Source organism: Lissotriton vulgaris, chromosome 9 (genome assembly GCF_964263255.1).
Source record: "Lissotriton vulgaris chromosome 9, aLisVul1.2, whole genome shotgun sequence".
NCBI classification, from domain to species: domain Eukaryota; kingdom Metazoa; phylum Chordata; class Amphibia; order Caudata; family Salamandridae; genus Lissotriton; species Lissotriton vulgaris.
The window spans coordinates 587,224,691-587,248,199 of record NC_141697.1 but is presented as its reverse complement, the minus strand read 5'-3'; positions in this window follow the sequence as shown (position 1 = coordinate 587,248,199).

Sequence of the window (23,509 nt, the reverse complement as noted above, 5' to 3'; positions counted from 1 at the left end):
AGAATCATTTTTATGCCATTAATAGACTATACTATACCCCCATGAAAATAGCTAGATTTGCCCCTCTCGCCTCCTCTAAATGTCCAAGATGTGACTTTTTCACTGCCGATTGATATACAGACATTTTTCGAGTGCTCTAAGCTAAGCGGGTTTTGGCAAAATGTGGAGCGTGCTCTTGGTGCCATTTTTAAAGTTAAGATCAATTTGAATCTTCCTATAGTAATTTTTGGTATGGATGTTGAATTGATGAACTTGCTGCGGGCAACTCAAAGAGGCCTGTTAATACATCTAATCCTTATCGCCCGAAGGGAGATATGCAAACTTTGGAAAGATCCACGGCCCCACTTTACGATAACTGGTTAAAAGCTTCATTTGGTTTGGCCCGTTTGGACCACGGGCATTTATGTGATAATAATTTTAACATCTGGTCACAGTTTTTATTATGAGGCCGTGAGATGAGACAGGTTGAATGCTCCTCGGTCCTATAATTACACCAAGCTTTGCATTAAGAAGCTGGCCTGGTTAGGCCTAAAGCCAATGCAGTTGCAGAAGCCTGGGGTGCCCAGGTCGGATGGATGGCTTCTTGCTAGATTTGCAGTCGCTGAATGGTGAGATGAGGACTAAAAAAAATTAAATATTCCTGCGAGTGCTAATTTTAAATCATAAAATGTCAAGAATTGTGGTTAAAATTTGGTGCAGGAAAAAAGTACAGCTACATACCAGCTCTGGACTGGAATGGATCACCTCGTTCCTCACCTGAAGAACCCAGAGAGTCCGCCTTCCACCATTCAAGTCAGAGGCCACTGAAGTCATCTGCGGCGTACCACAAGGATCTTCACTCAGCCCCACCCTCTTCAACGTATACATGAGCCCCCTCACGGTCATCGCACGCCAACACAACCTCAACATCATCTCCTACGCCGATGACACTCAACTGATCCTATCACTCACCAGAGACCCTAACACTGCCAAAACCAACCTGCATGAAGGAATGAAAGAAGTAGCCGAATGGATGAAGCACAGCCGTCTGAAACTGAACTCAGACAAAACAGAAGTCCTCATCCTAGGCACCTCCCCCTCCGCCTGGGATGACTCTTGGTGGCCAGAGGCCCTTGGAAAAGCACCCATCCCGACGGACCACGCACGGAACCTGGGCGTCATCCTGGATTCCTCACTCTCGATGAACAGACAAGTCAACGCCGTTTCTTCATCTTGCTTCAACATTCTTCGCATGCTCAAAAAAACATTTCGCTGGATCCCCACCGAAACTAGAAAAACGGTCACCCACGCTCTGGTCACGAGCCGACTGGACTACGGAAACACCCTCTACGCCGGTACCACCGCAAAACTCCAGAAAAAACTCCAACGCATCCAGAACGCTTCAGCCAGGCTCATATTAGACATCCCGGTAAAGAACACATCTCTGGTCACCTGAAAAACCTCCACTGGCTCCCCGTCATTAAGAGGATTACTTTCCGGCTCCTAACCCACGCACACAAAGCACTCTACGAAATCGGACCCGAATGCCTCAACACACGACTGTCCTTCTACTCCCCCTCCCGCCAGCTACGATCCTCCAACCAAGCCCTTGCCACTGTACCTCGCATCAACAAAACCACCATGGGAGGTAGATCCTACTCCTACCTGGCAGCTAAAACCTGGAACTCACTTCCCACTCACCTCCGCCTTACTCAGAACCACCTAGCATTCAGAAAGCAACTTAAAACGTGGATATTTGACAAGTAATTCCCCACCCTTCTTCAAGCGCCTTGAGACCCTCTGGGTATGTAGCGCGCTATATAAATTTATTGACTTGACTGACTTGACACACTATTGCAGCAAGCTTAGGCATTGATATATGTGAATCTCTGCCCTTTTTCCATGCTGGTACCAGTTGCAACACCACATCGGCTTTTTATAGGAGAGGGAAGAAAGCGGCTTATGACACCTTGATGGCACTGTCTTCTTCTACTCCTACATTTAAATTTCTGTCAGACCAACCAAGTTCTGTTGCTCCTGTTCGATTGTACTAATGTATAGCTGCACTTGTCCATTGCATGAAATAAACAGTGCTCGCAAATCAATGTTTATGAGTGGCAAAAGAACTATTGAAAATATTCCATCTACACAAGACGCTCTTCTTCAATATGTTAAACGATCTGTGTACCAAGGGGGCCATGTTTGGGGTCAGACTTTAGTGCCCATGCAAGGATTGCCAAATTTAAATGATTGGGGCTGGAAGCAGATTGATGGAGTAATAGTACCACATTGGACAACTATTCGGGAGGCCTCCATGGCATGCAAAGAACGTATTTGTTGTGGGTGCAAAAAGTAATGCTGAAATCTAATGCAAATGCTCAAAGGCGAGCCACCTGTGCACTGACCTTTGCATTCACAGTGGAAGCTGTTATCAGGAATAGGACAGTATACAAACTCAAATCATCATTGTTTCATATTATAGAAATGTTATCAGGGTTTAACATAGTCTTGTATTTTCTTTATTTTCTGATGTGAAATTTTTTTTAACTGATGTACAGCTTCGTCATGTTTAACGGAGCCACCCAGAGAGACTATTGATACACTACGTTGATTCGGAATACATTGTGCAATTTAAGTGGTGCCTCATCTCTGTATATATGTGGACATGTGAATCCTACCAAATGTTAGCTGATGTCTAACTACATTAATAGCGCTGGCAAAGGCTATGGTCCTCATTTATACACTGGAGGTCAGTGTAGTCTGCCAGAAACTCTGCTCGTTCTATTAAGAGTTAGTCAGATGTAATGTTTTTGTTGTTGGTGTCCCCGCCAGCTCTTCCGGTGGAAATCTTACACCAATGCCCAAAAGACTTTGGGCCAGATGTAGGTGAAATAGATTTACCGATTTTTAATTACCGAATTTTACCGATTCGGTAATTAAAATTCGGTAAATCTATGGGGTGGACATGTAGGTATTCCAGATGTGCTGGAATACCGATTCGGATGATTTCGGTATTTACCGATTCGGTAAATACCGAATCGGTAATGACCATTCATTCCTATGGGCTTTGAAGCCCATAGGAATGAATGGACATTACCGATTCGGTATTTACCGAATCTGTAAATACCGATTTTCACAAGGGTGCAGGGGGTGTCACTTTGACACCCTCTGGCACTCCCAAAACAGGCTTGGGTGCCATGTAGCAGGCATACATGCCCTAAGGGCAGGTCTGCCTGTCACATGGCATAGGTGTGCATGCACACATGTGCATGCACAACGGAATCGGTATTTTACCATCAAATTGAATTTGATGGTAAAATACCGATTGGGTAAGGCCTCTGGGACTCTGAAGAGTCCCACCTACATCTGGGTGGCTCAGATTCCGTAAATTTACCGATTATTCATTTGACCGAATCGGTAAAATTACCGAATCGGTAATTTTACCGATTCGGTAAAATAATGCCCCCTACATACCTATCACCTATTTACCGATCGGTAACAGCCGAAAATACCGATTTTCGGCCGTTACCGACCGACCTACATCTGGCCCTTAAAATCTTCAGTCTAAGTACATCAGATTTCCCGCCCCTATTTAGAGCGGACGGTTTGATGTAATATTCTTCTCTTCGGGAACACCATGAGAAGTCTTGCGGTCCCGAAACAAAAAAAATAATTAACTGCACACTCACTACCAGGAAGTCAGGGTCACTAGTTATTTATTTTACAAACACAAACTCCCGCTTTGGAAGATGTAAATAAGAAAAAATCAATCAAACATAAGCACCGCAGCGGGACCTCTATTGGAAACCGCACCTAACCTGTTTTCCCCAATACGTTACAGGAACCTTGTGTATCTAAGTTGTGCACTCAATCATGCACCTGCTGCCAAAGTGCAGTCCAACAACAGGACTGTACAAATTCAAATATAATGAAAAGGTGCAACATATGATAGTCATATCATTTACATGAAAATAATCAAAACGTCCAATATGATTTTCAAAAAAATGCGTGCAAATCTTCTTTTATTCTGTCTAAGTTCATATATGCAAGGTATGTACAGCAGATAACAGCCAACGCACTTCGTCCAGAACACTGGACTTCTTCAGGGCAAGAATCACAATAATGTAAGTGCTGTGATCCTGCTAAATCACTCATCTGAGAAAACGGATTGGTATGCTGTCATGGCACATCGTATTGATCGCAGCTCCATAAATCCCAATATAGGCACCGGAATCCATGCCGAATAGCAGTAAGCTCCTTCTTAATTCCGCAATGAGTGGTTAACTCAACGAAAAAAGAAAAAAAAAACAATTATGTTTGCTCTGAGCAGCCACATAAAACATGGTTGTCGCTCAGAAAATATTCAATGCATTCAGAGGTGCCGCTATGGCTAATCTGAAGGCATAGAGAGCCCTACCAGGCTAGCACAGAGTTCTAAAGATGCCACGAGTCCCCAATTGATGTGTCCTTTTTTAAATATTAAGGGAAGGTGATCTCAGGACGGTCAGAGGACAAATACGGGATGGTAGTGAGGGTAAGAGATTTAAGGAGTTTTGAGATAGATGGTTAGGTAAAGGAGGCTTAATGATGACATGTATAACTCCAATATTAGATATGGAGGGCTTCAGGGTGTGTTTTGTTAGTATAGCTCTGAGTTGTTTTCTTTTGAATAATTTGTATTCACATAATTTTTAAAATAATATAACCAGTACAGTTTGATTGATACAGCATAGAACAATCTGCGTAAAAAACATATGTTCAAGAGAATTGAAAAAAAACAGTAGTGCATCATGGAATAATGTAATCCTTGTATGTGGGATACCAATACTTGAATAACAGAAAGAGAAATCAATGGTGTCAACCATTAAGGTGGAAAGGAATATTTATTTCCGACGGTCATATGCACCTTGCATGAAGTCAGTATAACAATGAAGGATAGTCGAAGGGGAAAACAGTTGTAAACAATAACTCAACTGTGTGAAAAACATAAGGAAAATGACGAAGTCTGAAACAGTGGGTGCACTCGCTCATGATGTTGAGGTAGCATATCATAAATGTCGCAGAGCCATCAAGGGTCAGTGGGGGCAAAGAGAGGAGAAATAAAAACTGAGCAGAGAAGTAAATAAGACGGGAAGGAGAAAGATATGGTCCGCATATATAGTTAAAGGGTGGGCGTAGTAGTCTAGTGTAACCCTATTTCATTAATGCAGCCTTTTGCACATCACAGAATAGTTTGTCGTGCTTTGCACCATCTTATCTGAAAGACTGAGGTGAACAAGGAGATTGGATAGACAAGAAAGACAAGACACAGGAAGCAGGTAGACCGAGGAGACATTACATGGAGAAAGAGGATAGGGGACAAGTGGGGAAAAAGATGTGTCAAGCTTGGGCTTCAGAAGACCACCAGAAATATGTGACAGTGTGGATCAAACACCAGGCAAATGGCTAAATGAAGTGGTAAAAGGCAGGAAATAAAATGGTTATATCTTAAACATTAAGATCATCGAAGTGAAGGGAAGGATGATTGTCATCATGGGTGAACGGGTATAAAGGGACGAACTTGGCAACGGTCAAAAGGAATCAACATATATTACAGAAACAGGCAGAAGTCAGGGATGTGAAGGATTTCCCAACAATAAACAGAAATGGGACAGTGAAGGGAGAAATACCGTAGAGTGGAGAAGAGAAAGAAGGGCTTGGGGAAGTCTATATCGGACAAGGAAAAATTAGTAGATAGCTAAAGAGATAGGTGTAACCCTATTTCATTAATGCAGCCTTTTGCACATCACAGAATAGTTTGTCGTGCTTTGCACCATCTTATCTGAAAGACTGAGGTGAACAAGGAGATTGGATAGACAAGAAAGACAAGACACAGGAAGCAGGTAGACCGAGGAGACATTACATGGAGAAAGAGGATAGGGGACAAGTGGGGAAAAAGATGTGTCAAGCTTGGGCTTCAGAAGACCACCAGAAATATGTGACAGTGTGGATCAAACACCAGGCAAATGGCTAAATGAAGTGGTAAAAGGCAGGAAATAAAATGGTTATATCTTAAACATTAAGATCATCGAAGTGAAGGGAAGGATGATTGTCATCATGGGTGAACGGGTATAAAGGGACGAACTTGGCAACGGTCAAAAGGAATCAACATATATTACAGAAACAGGCAGAAGTCAGGGATGTGAAGGATTTCCCAACAATAAACAGAAATGGGACAGTGAAGGGAGAAATACCGTAGAGTGGAGAAGAGAAAGAAGGGCTTGGGGAAGTCTATATCGGACAAGGAAAAATTAGTAGATAGCTAAAGAGATAGGTGCCAAAGTGAGATGTTCAAAATGTTACATCATAAGGACAGCACCCGACAGGACCTGAACTGCCAGGTATCCAAAGCAATCATCAACATTAGGGGAATTAGTACAACAATGAATGTTTTGCCACATGTAAAAATAATTATGATACTTACAGAGACCTGTATACGGGCTGGCTCTTTTGCTGTACAATTGTTGAAAAATAAAAACTCTGTTACTTCATTAAAGAAAAGCGAGATTCAACAACTTATAATAATAATATTGCATCTAGATGTACCGTGAACAGTAACACATTATACAACACAATTATCAGAATTATTTTAGACACAGTTTCAAACGAACAAACTATAAAATAAAGTCTTCTGAATAATTAGAAAATGTAGACATGCTTCTGTCTGAGCCGTTCGATTCTGCCTTCTCAATATCCTGCTTCTGTGATTTTATCTACGGATCTTTAGTAATGTTTTACTCCACTGCCTTTTACAATAATTAGCTAAATGACACAATAAACAAATGCAAAAGTAAAAAATCTTACGAGAAGAAAGAAAGAAAGAAAGAAAGATAGATAACGGGTAGAAAAGTCCAACAAACAGAAAGCAAAAAGCAATGTTTTGTTTACAAGCGTAGCCAGGCAGCAGTCATAATTGGTACGCATCAAGTGAGATTAGAAATCAAGCTGCTCGTGAAATCAAGAATCAAATGAGATTAGAAATCAAGTGCTCGTGTGCAGAGTGCTTGACTACCCCACTGATGCCTGCAGCCACGTTATATCTGCCTCTCATGCTTCGCCCATGCTTGTGCCTGTCCTTATAATGGCAATAATGTCGGGGAAAAAAGAGCATGCCCAGCGCGTTCTACAACTGAAGGTCGGCCACAGCAGGGGGTCTTGTTCTAAACCCAGCGACCTCACAGCGCACAGCGTCTACCCTCCACAACCAATCTTTACCAACTCGTGCTATGTCAATCCTGTCCCTGCCATATCTGCACAGGCTGTTCCAACCTGCTACACCAGCCTTAAACCATATGTCTGCTCATCCTTCCAAAGGTGCAGATAGGAGCATATTCCTACATTCCTGCCAATGCCTGATGGATCCTACACTCACTGAGCCATGATAACGGGACCCGGACCCGGAACCGGCCCGTCAAGGGGATAGCCAGTCTTTGATCAGTGACCATCTAATGCCACCCTAATCGTAGGTCCTTACACCATAGCAGTTTCCGACTGGCACCAAGACCCACACTGCTGAGCACATCCTTCCACGACACGTCTTCTCCTCAGCTGCCCTGCCATGCACACGTAGCGGTCACCCTGCTGACCTCACTATATCTGTCATTGCCGACGTTGGTGAGTTTACCAACATAACTTTTGCCTGGAAAGGTGCTCTTCACCTTCAACCCACCCAAATCAGTGGCGACCATTACCTCTCCAGAGTCACATCAGTGCCACCACTCCACTCTCCACCTTGCCTTCGGACATAGTCACTTATCAGAAAGTTACAATCCGCCACGAGGAAACCTCTTTCGATTCAGTGCCTTGGTGACGCCTCGACCTTGCTCCTCTTGACTCCCCAGGGTCCTGCAGATCCTGCAAGATGGCGGAGAGAGAAAATAAAACTAACAATAAAGTAAGACCAGAGCCAGCCACATCTGAAACACCTATCAAAGCTAAAGCTGACCTAACAAGCACTTTGGACATGATCCTTAAGAAGCTGGTGGAGGTCCACGACTTGGCCAAATCCACGAAAGGTAACACCGACACCATGCAATTGGAACTCACAGCGGTCGGAGTTGATATGAACTCCATGAACAAAAGCATCAGTGAGGCAAAACAATGGATAAGCTACGTAGAAGATAAAACGACCCAGTCGTCCGAAATCATACAACACCTCCAGAGCACTACTAAAGACCTTAAATCAACAAAACAAAAGAGTTAGAGGAGGGGCAATATTCGAATCTTTGGCGTGCCGGAAGAATCAGAAAAAGACGCAGAATCTTGCGTGGCCTTCCTAGAAGCGTGGATCCCAACTGTCACCGGAATTGACTTACACCATGGCCTGGAGCTGGACAGAGCCCACAGAATCCCGACATTCTTTGCCCAAGGGAAAAAAGGCCCTCGTCCCTTGATCCGCAAACCTATCCGATTTCAACATACTGAGGCCATTCTACAATTTGCTAGGAAGAATCATCATATCACATGGGAAGGCCACCGCATAATCTTCACGCAGGATTTCTCCAAAAAGACGGTTGAAGTAAGGAAGGGCTTCCTGTCATTGAGGGATAAACTGAAGTCAAAGGGCATCCAATTCTCATTTGCAGGTCCGGCAAGCTTTCAGATTATTGACCTCGGTAAACCCCGCATCATCTCAGACCCCCACGACCTGGCATGCTACCTGCAGGACTCACCTCTACAATTCATGGACTCCTCAAGCGGAGCCTCCAAAAAACGGAAAACGGATACACAACAGTCTGCTAACCGTTGAGTGAGGAGCGGGCATGGGGTAAATGTAACTATGGTTGTTTCAGATTTGTTTCTTTCAATTCCTTTGTTAGATACAGCACAGACATCAAAAGTTGTGCCGCACAGATGGCACGTAGCTAACCCAAGCTTTGCTCACACTATTGGCTACCACATTCTCACGGTCCACCACTATCCAACTCCATTCGCTGATTGCCAGCACCTTCCTTGCGATGATCACCGACAAGATGACTCAAAATAAATCACTGGTAGAAAGCCTTAAAGCAGTTTCTTCGAACGTCAAGGGTCTTAACCACCCAGTTAAACGTAAAAAAATCCTTGACTATTTAGCTAAATCCAAAGGCGATGTCATCTTACTACAGGAGACAAAATTGTCAAAAGAGGATGCAGAGTTCATTAAAAAACATTGAATTTCGCACACCCTTTGCTCCTCCGCGGTTCACAAAAAGAGGGGAGTAACTACCCTAATCTCGAAAAAGTCAAATATTTCTATCACCTCACACACCCACAACGAGGACGGCAGACTGCTTGTGACGCACCTAATGAGAGACGACAACCCCATTCATGTAGTAAACATTTATGGGCCTAACTCAGATACCCTGGATTTCTGGGAATCCATCACATCTGCAATAGAAACCATCTCCCAAGACGAAGTCTTAATTGTCGGTGGGAACTTCAATCTCCCCCTAGATCCCCTGCTAGACCGCCAATCCAAATGCACATATCACCCATCACGTTCCCATGATATTCTGAACCGTCTCTGCTCCAAATACAACCTACAACATCCACGGATGAGAGTACACATTTTACTCGGCCCCTCACAACTCTTATTCAAGAATCAACTACATTTTAATCTCTAGCCCTTTCACACAGCTCATAGAGGAGACTGACATAGCTCCCAAATTGGTCTCGGATCACTCTTGCATCTATACCAAACTAGCAGGCTCACACTCGATCCTCCCCCCGAAACGCTGGCGCTTTAATGATGACATCCTGTCCGACCCTGAATATAAGACCAAGATAGAGAACGCCATCCGGTCGTTTTTCACCCTGAACATTTTGCCAGACTCAGACATCTCGGCCGTTTGGGGTGCTTTTAAGGCCACAATTAGGGGTGTTATCATTGGCATCTGAGCTCAAATGAATACAAAAATGAACTGTGATCTGGAAACCCTTGAGAGAGATATTAAGGCGCTAGAAATCTCCCACGCAGCAGCAACTAGTAATAATTCCATTTTAGACCGACTCACTGAAATGAAGTACAAATATATTGCAATTCTAAGCAAAAGAGCAGGGGTATGGAAAAACAAATTTAAGGCACTAAAATTATGTGATGGCAATAAGGCCCTCACATAATGGAAACTTCTCGCGTCTTACCTCAAACATAAAAAAAACAATTCCATATTGCTTCCATTAAAGACCAGGCCAACAACACCCACACCAAGCACAACAACATCTTGCACAGCTTCCAGTCTTTCTATGAGGACCTATACAAAAACAATTTAGCGTTTGACTCTGATGCATGCACCAAATACTTGAACTCGTTAGACCTCCCTAGACTCTCCAAGGAGGACAGCTCAGAGTTGGGCTTCCCATTCACAGTTCAGGAAATCTCCCCTTCCATCAAAACCCTTCAAAGCAGCAAGGCCCCAGGCCCTGATGGCTTCTAAGCCAGTTTTAATAAAGAGTTTGTGGGAACTGTCAGCCCGGTCCTCTTGAACCTCTTCCAGTCCTTTATGTCCAAGGGTGCTGTCACTAATTCAATGAGCGAGGCCACCATAATGGTCATTCTGAAAGAAGGAAAAGACCATTTTCTAACAAAAAATTATCGTCCAATCTCCGTCATAAATCTAGATTGTAAAATCTACGCTAAAATCTTAGCCAACAGATTGAATACTATCCTCCCCAAAGTAATTAGTAATTCGCAGGTGGGTTTCCTCAAACACCGGCTATCCAATGATAATACGAGATTACTCTGCCATGTATTAGAGAAAGCCAAAATAACCGTCACTCCTTCAGTTGCCATTATTCTCGACACTGAAAAAGCGTTTGACAGAGTGTCATGGCATTTCTTACAACACTGTGTGCAATCTTTTAATCTGTGGAAGCCCTATATCGACATGGTTATGGCTCTATACTCCTCCCCGTCAGCCCGAATTGCCATAAACGACTCCATTTCCGCCCCTTTTCGTTTGGAACAGGGTACCAGACAGGGTTGTCCTCTCTTTCCAGCCCTTTTTCTCCTGGCCCTCGAACCCCTCTTAGCTGCCATAAAAAGTAACGAGAACATCAGAGGGGTAGAATTCGGTGACAGGCGTGTGAAATTGGAAGCATACGCAGATGACATCCTAGTGGTTACTGAACAGCCAGACTCCTCCATCGAGGGTCTCATGTCCACCATAGAAACCTATTCCCTACATTCTGGCTACAAACTAAACCGAGATAAGTCTGAGGTTGAAGCGTTGAATATACTCGGCACAGGAGACATGTTGGGTAACTCAGGCCTGTACTGGCAACCAGGCTTTATCAAATACCTTAGGGTCGAATTTGGTAGCACTCTTGCTGAAACCCTTCAACGCAACAAATAAAAAACAACCTTGGATAAAATTAAAACGCAACTGGATGGGTGGTCCCCCCGCTTCATTACATGGTGGGGAAGAAATGATGATCTCCCCTCTAGTCAATTATCTAATGACCATGCTGCCCCTCACGCTATCCCCGGAATTTCATCACAAATTAGACGCCGCACTCACAAACTTTCTTTGGAGAGGGAAAAAAGCACAAATTAGTTTAAAGAAACTTCGCCTAGACAAGTCTGCAGGTGGAGTCAACCTGGCGGACTTCAAAAGATACCAAACTGCGTTTCTTGCCAAACAGGGCTCCTACTGGTTATCACCACTAGAGGGCTACTCCCCCGTGTGGCTTGAGATAGAGAAGGCCCTCCTTGGGAATGTCGCCCCAGCGTGTGCCCTGTTCACTAAACTAAATTCATTCACCTGCTCGAGACCTGTTTTTCGGAATACAAGAATAGCCCTTCTTAAAGTGGATAAGCTACTTGAAGCCTCCATCCGACGTTCACAATGGGAGTTATTATGGCATAACCCCACTGTGCTCTATAAAGGCAAACCACTATATAATCACCTCTTCGTAGAAAAAGGCATTTTTTCCCCACACCAATTCTATGAAGGGACGAGCCCGCTCTCGTTCAAAGATCTTCAATCCAAATATAATCTTAACTCACTTGAGTTCTATACCTTCCTACACATAAAAACAGCGATCACCAAGGCGAATCTCTCTTCTAACCCTCCCTCCCTTCCGGCCTACCTCACCAGGATAAACAGGCTAGGCCACCAAGTGTCATGGATCTATAAACTCCTACGCCCACAGCATTCCAATCTCATTGATCATGTCAAACAGTTTTGGACATCATCCTCTTCCTTCCCCATCTCAGACATGGATTGGGCCAAAACCTGGGATTCTTGCATGTATCACAAACTCAGCCCCACACTATCCCAAACCAAATTCTGGCTTCTTCATAAAGCCTTTTGGACGCCGGTGCGTCTTTTTGCCCACAACATTAGGTCTGACGCTTTCTGTTGGAACTGTAACTGTGCAGAAGGTGACCATGACCACCTTATCCTCCAATGTGAATGTGTTACCCCATTCTGGGATAAAGTCTTTGAATTTACTGATAAAGTCTTTGCTTTCTCCCACCCAGGGAATTACCCTACCTAGTTTTTGGGTTTCTCAAAGCCACGTCCCTCAACGACAATGATAAGGCCTTACTTGTCCTTCTTCTCACGACTGCTGTAAAGGTGGTCCTCAATAATTTTGAGGATACCCTGAAAGCTAATTATGCATGCTGGTTAAACTGGGTACTTAGTCTCCGTGGCGCCGACAATACGGCTCTTATCCAATCCCCTTGGCGCCCCCCACGTAGGCGCTTGTGGATCACCCTTGACAACTATTTTAGTGCCTACAAGCCCCCATGAACCAACCCCTTGCTCCCTTGGCCATCTTTCCGCCACCTTGACCCCATATACCTACATTTCTTCCTCGGCTGGATTTGCCTATCTGCATAACTGAACACAATACAGATCTCTTTCTTTCAGACAACTATTTGTGGACCTATAGTGGGATAATACGGCTGACACCGTAGCTCTATGTGCTGTCTTATGTATGTTCTTCTTCCTTTATCTTAGTATATTAGGTTATATCATTTAATGGTATGTTTACATTCTGGTACTTATCAGCTTCCATTTCAGACCTCATACAATTATTCCATCTCAAGTTCATGTCTTAGAACCAATTGCTAACTACTGTTTGTACCATATTTGATCAACTGTCATCATTCATTTTATTTTGTTTTTCTCTTTTATGTCTGAAACTACCAATAAAAACTTTTGAAATCACAGAAATCCAGCTGAATCTTACAATTCAAATTGACAGAGGGAGACAGAAAACCGTCAGATGTAAAGTCGACAACATTCTAACGTCTAGGCATCTAAAAAGGGCCTTGCAGGTTGGGGGAGGGGGGTCTACCTAGTGCCCTTTAAATTTCCTTCTCGCTTTCTCTTTCTATTTACGTCTCTCTCTCCCGTCGCTCTTTCACTCTGTCCCACTTGTCTTTGTGCCTCAACTGAACTGGATGTGCAACACTGTAACAGAGGCCGGAGAGTGGACAATAGGTAATTCAGGATCAGTACCATAACTGGCCACCAAAGATTTATTTATGCAGTTGACTATTATAATAAAGTAAAGAAATTGGTTGTGATTCAGAACGTGTGTACCTACTAAAAATAATTGTGTTAGGCCGAAGAATAAAGAAACAAGGAGTAGGTTTATGAAACTAAAAGAGGTGGAATAGACTTCTTCAGATATTCTGGTCTTTGTCTAGATGAACATGGAAACCATTAGTGCGATTTAGAATACTTAAGGCGGCCTCTTTGCACTAGGTGGCACACTTAAAAATCCAAAGCAATTCTTTGATCGGTTTCTGAAGGTAACCAAAATATGCCTACTGGGCTATGGTGCAGAGTTTTCTTCTCAAAATGGCTGGGTTTTATAAAAAGTTCCACGTTCAGAATGATGGTTGACCTCTTCATGGAAGTCTATCTTCTTACATTTTATGTTAAAGTGCAAAATACAGCTTCAGTGGACCTACAAGGTTTGGATTCGCAGTAGAACAAACTGTCCCATGAGAAGCACCCGTCTATGTATATTTGGCCGCTTCTGACTAGCAAATCGGAGTGCTGCATAACTTGCATGGTGTTTAATAAGATGTTTTGCAGCAACATTAAAGTCATGGGGCCAGATGTATCCACATTGCATTTTGCAATTCTATAATAGTGAATTTTACTGATTCTCTATTATAGAATCGCAAAATGCAAGATATGTAGGTTTCGCAAAATAAATAGCGATTCCCACATATTCCTTAAAGGCGAATCACAATTTGTGATTCGCAATTAAGGAATGCCTTCCCAATCATTCCTAGGGACCTAGAGGCGCATAGGAATGAATGGGAAGGCAGTTGCAATTTTCGATTATCAATTTGATAATCGCAAATTGCGAATGCAATTTAAGGATGCAAGGGGGCCAAACGGCCACCATGATGCAGCCCCATGCCCTAGGGTCATATGTATGCGCAACTTGGCACTTGGAAAAATGCAATTTGGTGCAGTTTTCAAAGGATTTCTAAATTACCACCAACTTGAAGTTGGTGGTAATTTGCGATTCCTTAAAACAAGGTCGCAATTTTTAAATGCTTCCTGCATTGCACTTAGGGAATTGCAAACTGCGATTCCCTAAATGCATTTGCTAAATAGGTAATCGCAAAAATTGGGATTCCCCATTTTGCGAATACCTTTTGGGATGATATATCCCAAAAGGCTTTTTACCATTCGCAAACGGGCTGATTCTGTGAATCAGCCCGTTTGCGACAGATAAAAGGCTTGATAAATGTAGGTCAAAATCTCTTAAATCTCTTAAGGAGGAATTTGTTGACTTCTCAACAAAAAACATCTCATGTAATAGCTTGGACTATTATTTAACAACGTGCTTAGAATGACTTCATGAGTCGTTAGTCAGCATAACAAGGCATACATTTATTCACCTGCAATTTTCGTTAATGCCTTAACTGACATTGGATTAGGTTAAAAAATGGAAAACACATAGGGGGTCATTAGGATGGCGGGAGGTCCTTTTGGAGAATGGGACCGCCTGCCATTGGTGCGGGGGTCACGTTGGTGGCATTAGGATGTGCCCGCCACATGTCGGGCGCATCCTGCATCCTTGACATTGCGGCGGGCGGTGCTCTCAGTACCGCCCGCCGCAATGACAAGAAGGCATGTTGTGCACTTCCATGCACAAAGTACCATAGGTACCCTCATGTGAACCCCCCATCCCCCAGAATCCCTGGGGGCCCCATATTGAGACTCAAGAAGTAAAAGCAGTTAGCATGCATGTATCCTTAATAGTATGTCTTTTAATTTTTGTTGTATCTCTCTCATTCTGTGAATCAATGCAGTACACAGTTTTTTAATAATCTCAATTCAACTTACTTTAAAATGTTTACTTAATTACTTATTATCCAGGGAGGGCCTAACCTGGAATCCCATTGAGTAGCAATGTCAGTGCCACTGAACATATCCATCACTGGTCATATATTAGTACGAATGCAAAACAAATATTTCTACAACTCCCAGAAAATTAATGATCTAATTTTGAACTGTTGTGTCTCACGGCAGTGCTTGGCAGTCATCTCATGTCACTTGCAATTGACTTGCACTGGCAGATGAAGTGGGTCAAATTCAGACAATGGAAAGTAACTGGGCTCAATACATATCTATATGCTCAGATGTTTCTGAAGTGGAATGCCGTATGAAGATCACATTTGGCTGTGTTGATCTAATATGTGAATGTTTTATATAACTGTGACCATGCTTCATAAAAAAACTTTCAATTAGTTGAAAAGAAACGAGCAAGAAAGTTAGGATGAAGCTTGGCATAAACTATTTATTTACTGATGGAAATGTCACAGTAACAATAAGCAGAAAAGCTAGTTAAAGCTGTGGATATAATGGAGGCACATTTAACATTTTAGAAAAGAGGGGCATAGTATCATTACCTCCTCATCCTCTTTCCCAGTTCAGTCATAGCTTATTTATGAACTGAAACCACTTTGCAATATAGGTAAACCTTTGCCGCAACTCCTTCCCACCCACTTTCCCCAAAAATACAAAGACAAAAAAGAGAAGCCCGGGAAGAGCGAAAAAAAGACACCCTCACCCGAAAAACTCTGTTTGTGCCTATGTCTCAAGCAGGTGTCTAGTGATACTGTTCTCATGGGCCAAGTCTTATCTATGCTTCAGCAGGAGCTAGTAACAGTCTACCAAGGTGAGATGTGTCTTGTTAGGGGAAATATGGAGATCTGCACCTGGTCTATGGGATCTCCACAAAATGAAGTTGTCTCCCCAAGCTCATGAAGGGATTTATTTATTTATTTATAAAGGTTTATATAGCACGAACTTGATCCCAAAGGATATCAGAGCGCTTTACAAATTGAGGGAATGAGGTAACATCAGTACGAGAGTCGAATAGGGAATATACATAGGCAATGAAAAAATTGTGCACAGGAAAAGACCAATATAGGCCTGGCTATGCGTATAATGTGCTAGGCATTGAAAACATAACGGCAAGGGGAGCAAATACAATAGAAAAATACCAGAGTGACATCCATTCTCGAAGTGTGTCCGATGGGCTAAGAGCTGACAATCGCTCTTCTTATGAAGGTAGGAATTTGTTCATGAGGAATCTTTTTGCTTCCAGTTTGAAAGCAACCTTGGAGGAGATTCTCCCGATTTCCGGTGTAAGAGAGTCCCAAATTTTTGGAGCAGATCCTGAGAACGCTTGTTGACAAGTTCTCTTTTTGCGGAAGATCTGGGATTTCAGGAGGAAGGAATTAGAAACTCCTTGATGGTCTCCCCCCTCCGGATAGTTTTAAGTTTTGCGCCTGGTAATTGGGGGTATTGAAGTGGAGGGCTTTGTGCGATAAGCATGCAATCTTTAGTTACATTCTAGCTTTGTATGGCAGCCATTTTAGAGATTTTAGGACCGGGGAGATGTGGGCATTTCGCTTGGTGCCCATAATAAGTCTGGCCGCAGAATTCAATGAAGCCTTTAGCGGAGCCAAAGTGTATTTGGGGAGGCCGCATAGCGTAGCACTGCCATAGTTAAGCCTCGTTAGAACAAGCGTTGGACCACCTGCTTGAAGTCGGCTTGAGGTAAGAAAGGTTTGAGGTTCCTGAGAGTTCTCAGAAGGTGGTTCGCTTCCTTGCTTACGTTGCTGATATGTGTCTTCATATTCAGGTGTGTGTCCAATGTGATTCCTAGCGATTTAGCTGAGTCAATAATGCGGGGAGAGCAGTTGAAGGCTGTGAGTTGGTTCATCCAGAGGTCCATATTAGGTGTGTGTTTCGGGGGAGAGATGAGGTGGAATTCTGTTTTGGTGGTGTTTAGCAGGATGTGGTTCTCAGTTAGCCAAGTTTGAGTAGTCAGTAGGGTGGAGTTGAGATTAAGTGATGTTGTCTGGGAAGGAGATTTTCAGGTAGAGTTGGGTGTTGTCTGCATACATATGGAATCGAATGTCCAAGGATTTTAGTACATCAGCTAATGGTTCCCGTAACAAATTGAAGAGAATGAGAGATAAGGAGGATCCTTGTGGAACCCCATGGTGACTGGGGATGGGTGGGAGAAAGAGTGGTTCGCCTTAACTCTTTGGGATCTGTGCAGGAGGAAGGACGAAAACCAATGCAGCACCTGCCCAGAGAGGCCCATCTTTTGCTCCAGAATATCTAGGAGGTTGTCGTGATTGACTGCAATGGAGCCAATCAGCCCACTGATCTGCATAGTAGTGCAGCGTACATCCCTTCTCTGAGAACGTATGATCCTTATCTTCAGGAGTTTGTTAAAGACATACAACAACAATCAACACAAAGAGTTCCTAGGTTGTATAAACAGAGGTTCTACATATGGATACTACTCCTCTCCATACAGATATCGAAAGATATTTGAAGAAATCACCTCACAGACTACATTTTAGTGGCATACTTCAGCATTAGTGAGATCGCCACGGAAGGGTAGCTACATATTTCCCTGACAAACTTACCAATCATGGGAGTTCTTTATAAATCTAAACCGGACAACTGCAGGAATCAACATAATTTTAGGGACTAAAAATATCTTGAGGTAAATCCAAAGGAGTTTTTTTCTCTTTATTAGATTGGTATCTCAGATTTGATTAAAATGCAACAAAGTGCCTGTTATTAGAATTGCATGATTTGAACATTCTTGACATTTTGCCAACAAGTGTCGGCCTATAATGATGCTCCTAACCGGTACAAAGCCTTCTTCAGTGCTCCTAGTGTTCCCAGCTAATTGTACATTCACACCATGCAACTACATTAGGCATATGGCTCTCATACCTAATCTTGAGTTTTTTTACATGTGGCAGGAATATAATTTCAAGAAAAACACACTTTAATTTACATATTAATTGATACCGATCCCAATGATAACCCAATCATTTGTGGACACTGCAAATCAATTTTAGGCATGCATTACCTGTGATATGTGGACTATGTCTTACTGTAACAATAGAAAAAAAGGCACGGGCAACCTGTTGTTACAATAAATCGTCATTCAATCATTTTTTATATGCGGCTAGTACAACAAAGTTTAATCCAATTGTATATTTCATTTCCTTTATTGTTTGATACACCCGATATAAGTAATCATGCAATCCACTGAAAATTACTATGACACAAACATATTTACTTTTCATAGCAGATTACAATTGAAATATAAAACACTCTTTATTTAAATTACATTTTGTTATGTCAAATTCGCATAGGGTCAAACAAAGTAAGAAGTGTACAATAACAATTTTACCTAAAAATAACTCATACCATATCCATTACACCATAACTTCATCAGCCAAACAACATTTGTTCCGTCATACACACATTGTTCTCCAAAACATCATATTACCTATCATAATTTCTTGAACATAATCCAAACATAATAACACAGTTAATCTTCAGTCATTACATCGTATATGATCTAATCAATGGTTCTGACATCAGAATGATTACAGATGTCTAAACACATATCAATCTGTTTTGAAATTTCTTATTCCACATTTGTCCTTGTCAACCAAATGAATTTGTGGCTTGTGAATCTCTACAAATCTACACGTGTATCAGCAATTTACCATCGCTTTATTCAGGATTGCCACAGGATCAGACCCATAGTCACTTTTCAACCTAAACATAATGACACAACTTTACTGAGCCGTACATATACTGTTGACAAACTTTTAAAGTAAGACCACACTAGGTGCTTGTTTGTCACTGTGTGCTCCACTTATCATGCTTCTTTCTCAAGTGTGATAAATTCACCTTTTATTCCATGACAGTGTTGGTGGCAACTCTATCTTCTTCTATACCTCTAGATACATGCATAATTATTCCTTATAACCCTAACCTATGGGTCAATGTCTTCCAGAATAAGGGGACAACATAATGCATGATCCCACCTAAATATGAGGGTCTGTCACCTTTTATTGGACTCCTACTGCAGGAGGGGTAACAGCTTCAGGTAAATGAGAAATTGGAACGTCCCAACCAAATTCCTGCATCAAAAGGAGGGATAATGGGAATTAAAAAAAGAGCTTAACCGTCTCAGACCTACTATTCTGTTCATTAAGCGGACTCTCTGCATGTGGGTATACCTTATTCGATCGACCTAAACTTGCCTGTGTTCACGCAACTCAACTCAAAATGGTTTCTAATGTCAGCTTTATCATCTAAAAATGATAAAAGGCATAATAAATAAAAAGAAAATTTGGATGTAACCAAAATCTTCTGCCCTCCGGAACTGTGCACCTAATTATACCTAGGAATTGGAAGCTAGGAGCCTCAATGTTGTAGATAGCTTTCCATAACTAGGAATGGAGCTTTACAAGCAGCTGAAATGGTCTAAACATCTAACCAATCTAACCAACAAAAGTTACACCATCACAGGGGCTATCAAGTACGTTTTAAAGAAATATGGTGGTAGAGCTATTGGTCCAACCTCCACAGCTACACACCCTAAATGTTCTTCACTAATCTACGATGGAGCAATTGGGATGAAGAACCAACAAGTTGTTAAACTAGATGGTCTGTTTATAAACTATATTTAACATAACACTGATTTAAGATCCTCAACTTCACATTCCAGAGTAAGGTTAGAGATAAATGTTCTGTCAATGGTGGGAATGAACACCACAAACCTTTCAAATTATTTCTGTGACTATCCCAAATCCAATGCAAATACGGTGAAATGCCTAATTAATGAGGAAATCTTGAGTAGTACAGGAAACAAGCAGTCATTATCATTAACCTTTTTAACCTCGACTTTAATTGCACAGAAATCACAGATCTCATTAACATTTCTAAAACATTACGCCAGAAACTAATAAAACATACTGTAAAATCTAATCAATTGAAGTTTGACACAGATCAAATCCAAATAAGCAGAAAAACACAAGACATTTCCTGTCTAAGGAGACAACAAAACGTCACAGATATGTCAATTTTAACATAAACCGGACAACCAAGACTTTTCTTAGATTTGGACTTCTTTATATTCCCCTACTGCAATTCGAAGGATCTTGGCATAAGAGCAGAGAAAAGGAAATTTTATATTGCTTATGTCATCTACATAATAAAACAACGGAACACTTATGCATCTGCCCCAAACTATTTAAGGCACTTAAGAAATATTTTAAACCTTCTTCAAGGCCGATGGAATCAGGACACTTCAAGAGGCTACATCCCTATGTTTTAAAGGACAGTCAGAAAAAATTACTAGATGCACTATGAAATTCATGTTTATCACATAAAGTTTATTAAAACCCCCAAAGTGAACAATATAAAAATAATTTATTTAAATGTTGCAGCAAAAGACTTCAGAAGTCTCTGTGTCAATTAGTCCTGTCACATAAAATAGTTGTATTTTTCTTATTAGTTAAATTGATTTATAGGTCTCAGTACTACTGTTGTTATGGCAATTTTACTTTTCTATTCTGTCTTTATGATTGTACGAAGTTTCAAAAACTAAACTAATACAATAAAAAATATTCATTCATTGATACAAGAACGTAGAACATTTTGTGCGGTGTCAATAAGAAGATATCCTCACATTCTCAAAAGATGAAGATAACTACATAAAACACATTATAGAAGTGTGTGAAAGACTGCACACAAATAGGTTGACTTTTAAAATAGATAAAAATGCAAGTTTTTGCAAAGGGAAGTAAACTTCCATGGATAATTCATCTTGGGGGACGGCTTTAGAATCACTGATGGATGTGATTTGCACTCACTCCTTACTCCACGGAGGAGCTGTTATCGTTTGTGGGACTTTTTTTTTTTAACATTTTATTTTTGTTGTTGCTATCACATGTTATGCACTGACAATCAATCATTCTGTAGAGCAGCGTCAACATTCAGCTGTCTACGATTAATAGAGCACCTTTTTATTTCCCCCCCCCCCCAACATATAACTTGCTACTTCACGGTTTGCATTGAATGATCTTGAACTGTAGTCTCTTGCAACATTGGTGTGTGTAAATTCGTTCAGCAGCCCTAAAGACAATCTCTGATAATACCATTCACTCTTCTAGGTATGTCCCCCAGGTCCCGGGGCCATGCTGTGTATCTGGGTCCTCCTCCTCCCCCTTTCATTACTCCAGATCCTCCTCGTCCCCTGAGCTATCCCCATCCTCCTCTTCAGGCAAAGGCTCACAAATGTCCCCCCTGTATGTGTTCCATGGTGTCCAAATTCTGTTCCATTTACGTGGATTATGTCTCTGCTGATATACTGCCCTCTCTGTCACCATGAGCACGTCCATATTCCTGCACCACTGCGCCAGTGTCGGTGCCTCTAGTGCCCCCCAATTTTTCGCAATATCACGCTTTGCCATCATTACGCCAATGACCACCCAGCCCTTTGCATTCAATGTTAAATCTGTTGGGCCCCATACATTCAGGAGACAAATTCTGGGGTCAGGCGTGAACGGGTTCTGGAGGGCTTGACCGATCGTGCGTGTGACACGCCTCCAGTAGTCCTGTATGATTGGGCAAGTCCATATAGTGTGGAACAGTGTACCCTCCTCTCCACATTCCCTCAGGCAATACGGGTGTTCTGCAGTACTTTGAGTTGGACCAGCCTGAATCGGGTGGAAATGCCCGCCTCCCTGGGCGACGCCAGGGCTGCGTTCCAGTCTGCCTCATCTAGTTCTCCTACCTCATCCTCCCAGTATTCCTTCAGCCTTTCAAGGGGATCCGGTAGGTTGTTCATCAGTTTGCGGTAAGTGAGGGAGGTTGCACTGGACTCCATGTAGTCCGTAAGCAATCGGTCCTCTAACGGGGCTGATTCCGGAAGCGTCACCCCTGGTTCCAATACCGACAAGAGCGCGTGTCTAATTTGTATGTACCTATATGTTTCGGTCACTTCTAGGTTATATTGCTCCCTCAGGGTTGCAAAGGAGAGCACGCCATCCCTTGTCCATAGGTCGCCCACCGTAGAGATCCCAATGGTATCCCATTGATCAAACCCTTTTGAACTGCGCAGGTTGCCGAGGGCTTTGGCGTCCCACAGTGGCGTGAGGTTAGTGATCACTCCCTCCCACGCCAGCCGTCTTTGCGCCTTGTGCCAGATGGCTACTGTGTGTTTGGTAGGTCCCACTAACTTTCTCACTAGTCCTTTGTTGTAGAGTGGTGCCAGAAGGGTGGATGTGCCCAGCTGGTGCCTATCCGCCTCATATGCCGGATCGTCATGTGCCGCGTGGACCCATTGGTTGATCACCTTGAGGTGAGCGGCCCAGTAGTACAATTCGAGGTTAGGGAGGGCTATTCCCCCACTGTACCAGTCCCTGGTTAATTTCAATTGCGCAACCCTCGCCGGTTTGCCACCCCACAGGAGGCCGGATAATTGTGCCGCCACGTGGCGGAAGAGCGATGCGGGGACCATCGCCGGCGTGTTTTCCAGGATATAGAGGAAGCGGGGCAGCGCCATCATCTTGAAGAGCGCTGCTCTACCTAATAGTGTTAAGGGGAGATTTTTCCAGTGGCGCACATCCGCCTTTAGCCTGTCCAGCTGGGGTTTGAGATTCAGGTCAATAAAGGTTGAGTGGTCCTTCGTGATCCATATCCCTAGGTACTTAAAGGAGAGGTGTTCTACGAGCAATTGGCAATCCTCAGGCAACGCTGGCAGGTCGCCCTGCACCATGAAGATTATGGACTTGGACCAGTTAAGTTTATACCCTGAGGCTGTACCGTGGGCTTCGCACAGTGCCAGTAGGACCGGGATGCTGTTCGTGAGGTCCATGAGGTAGACGAGCATGTCGTCGGCGTATAGTGAGACTCTATCTTCCCAACCGCCTCCCCATTGTACGCCTTTCAGCAGCCGGGTGGTTCTAATAACTGTGGCCAGGGGTTCCAGTACGAGGGCGAACAGTAGTGGCGAGAGTGGGCACCCCTGTCTCGTGCCCCGCGCCAGCGAAAACTCCCTTGATATGTGTCCATTTGCGGTTACCCTCGCCACGGGCTCGGTATACAGTAGTCTGACCCATGATATGAACACCGGGCCAATACCCATGTGTTCCAAGACCGCAAAGAGATAGCGCCACTCCACCATGTCA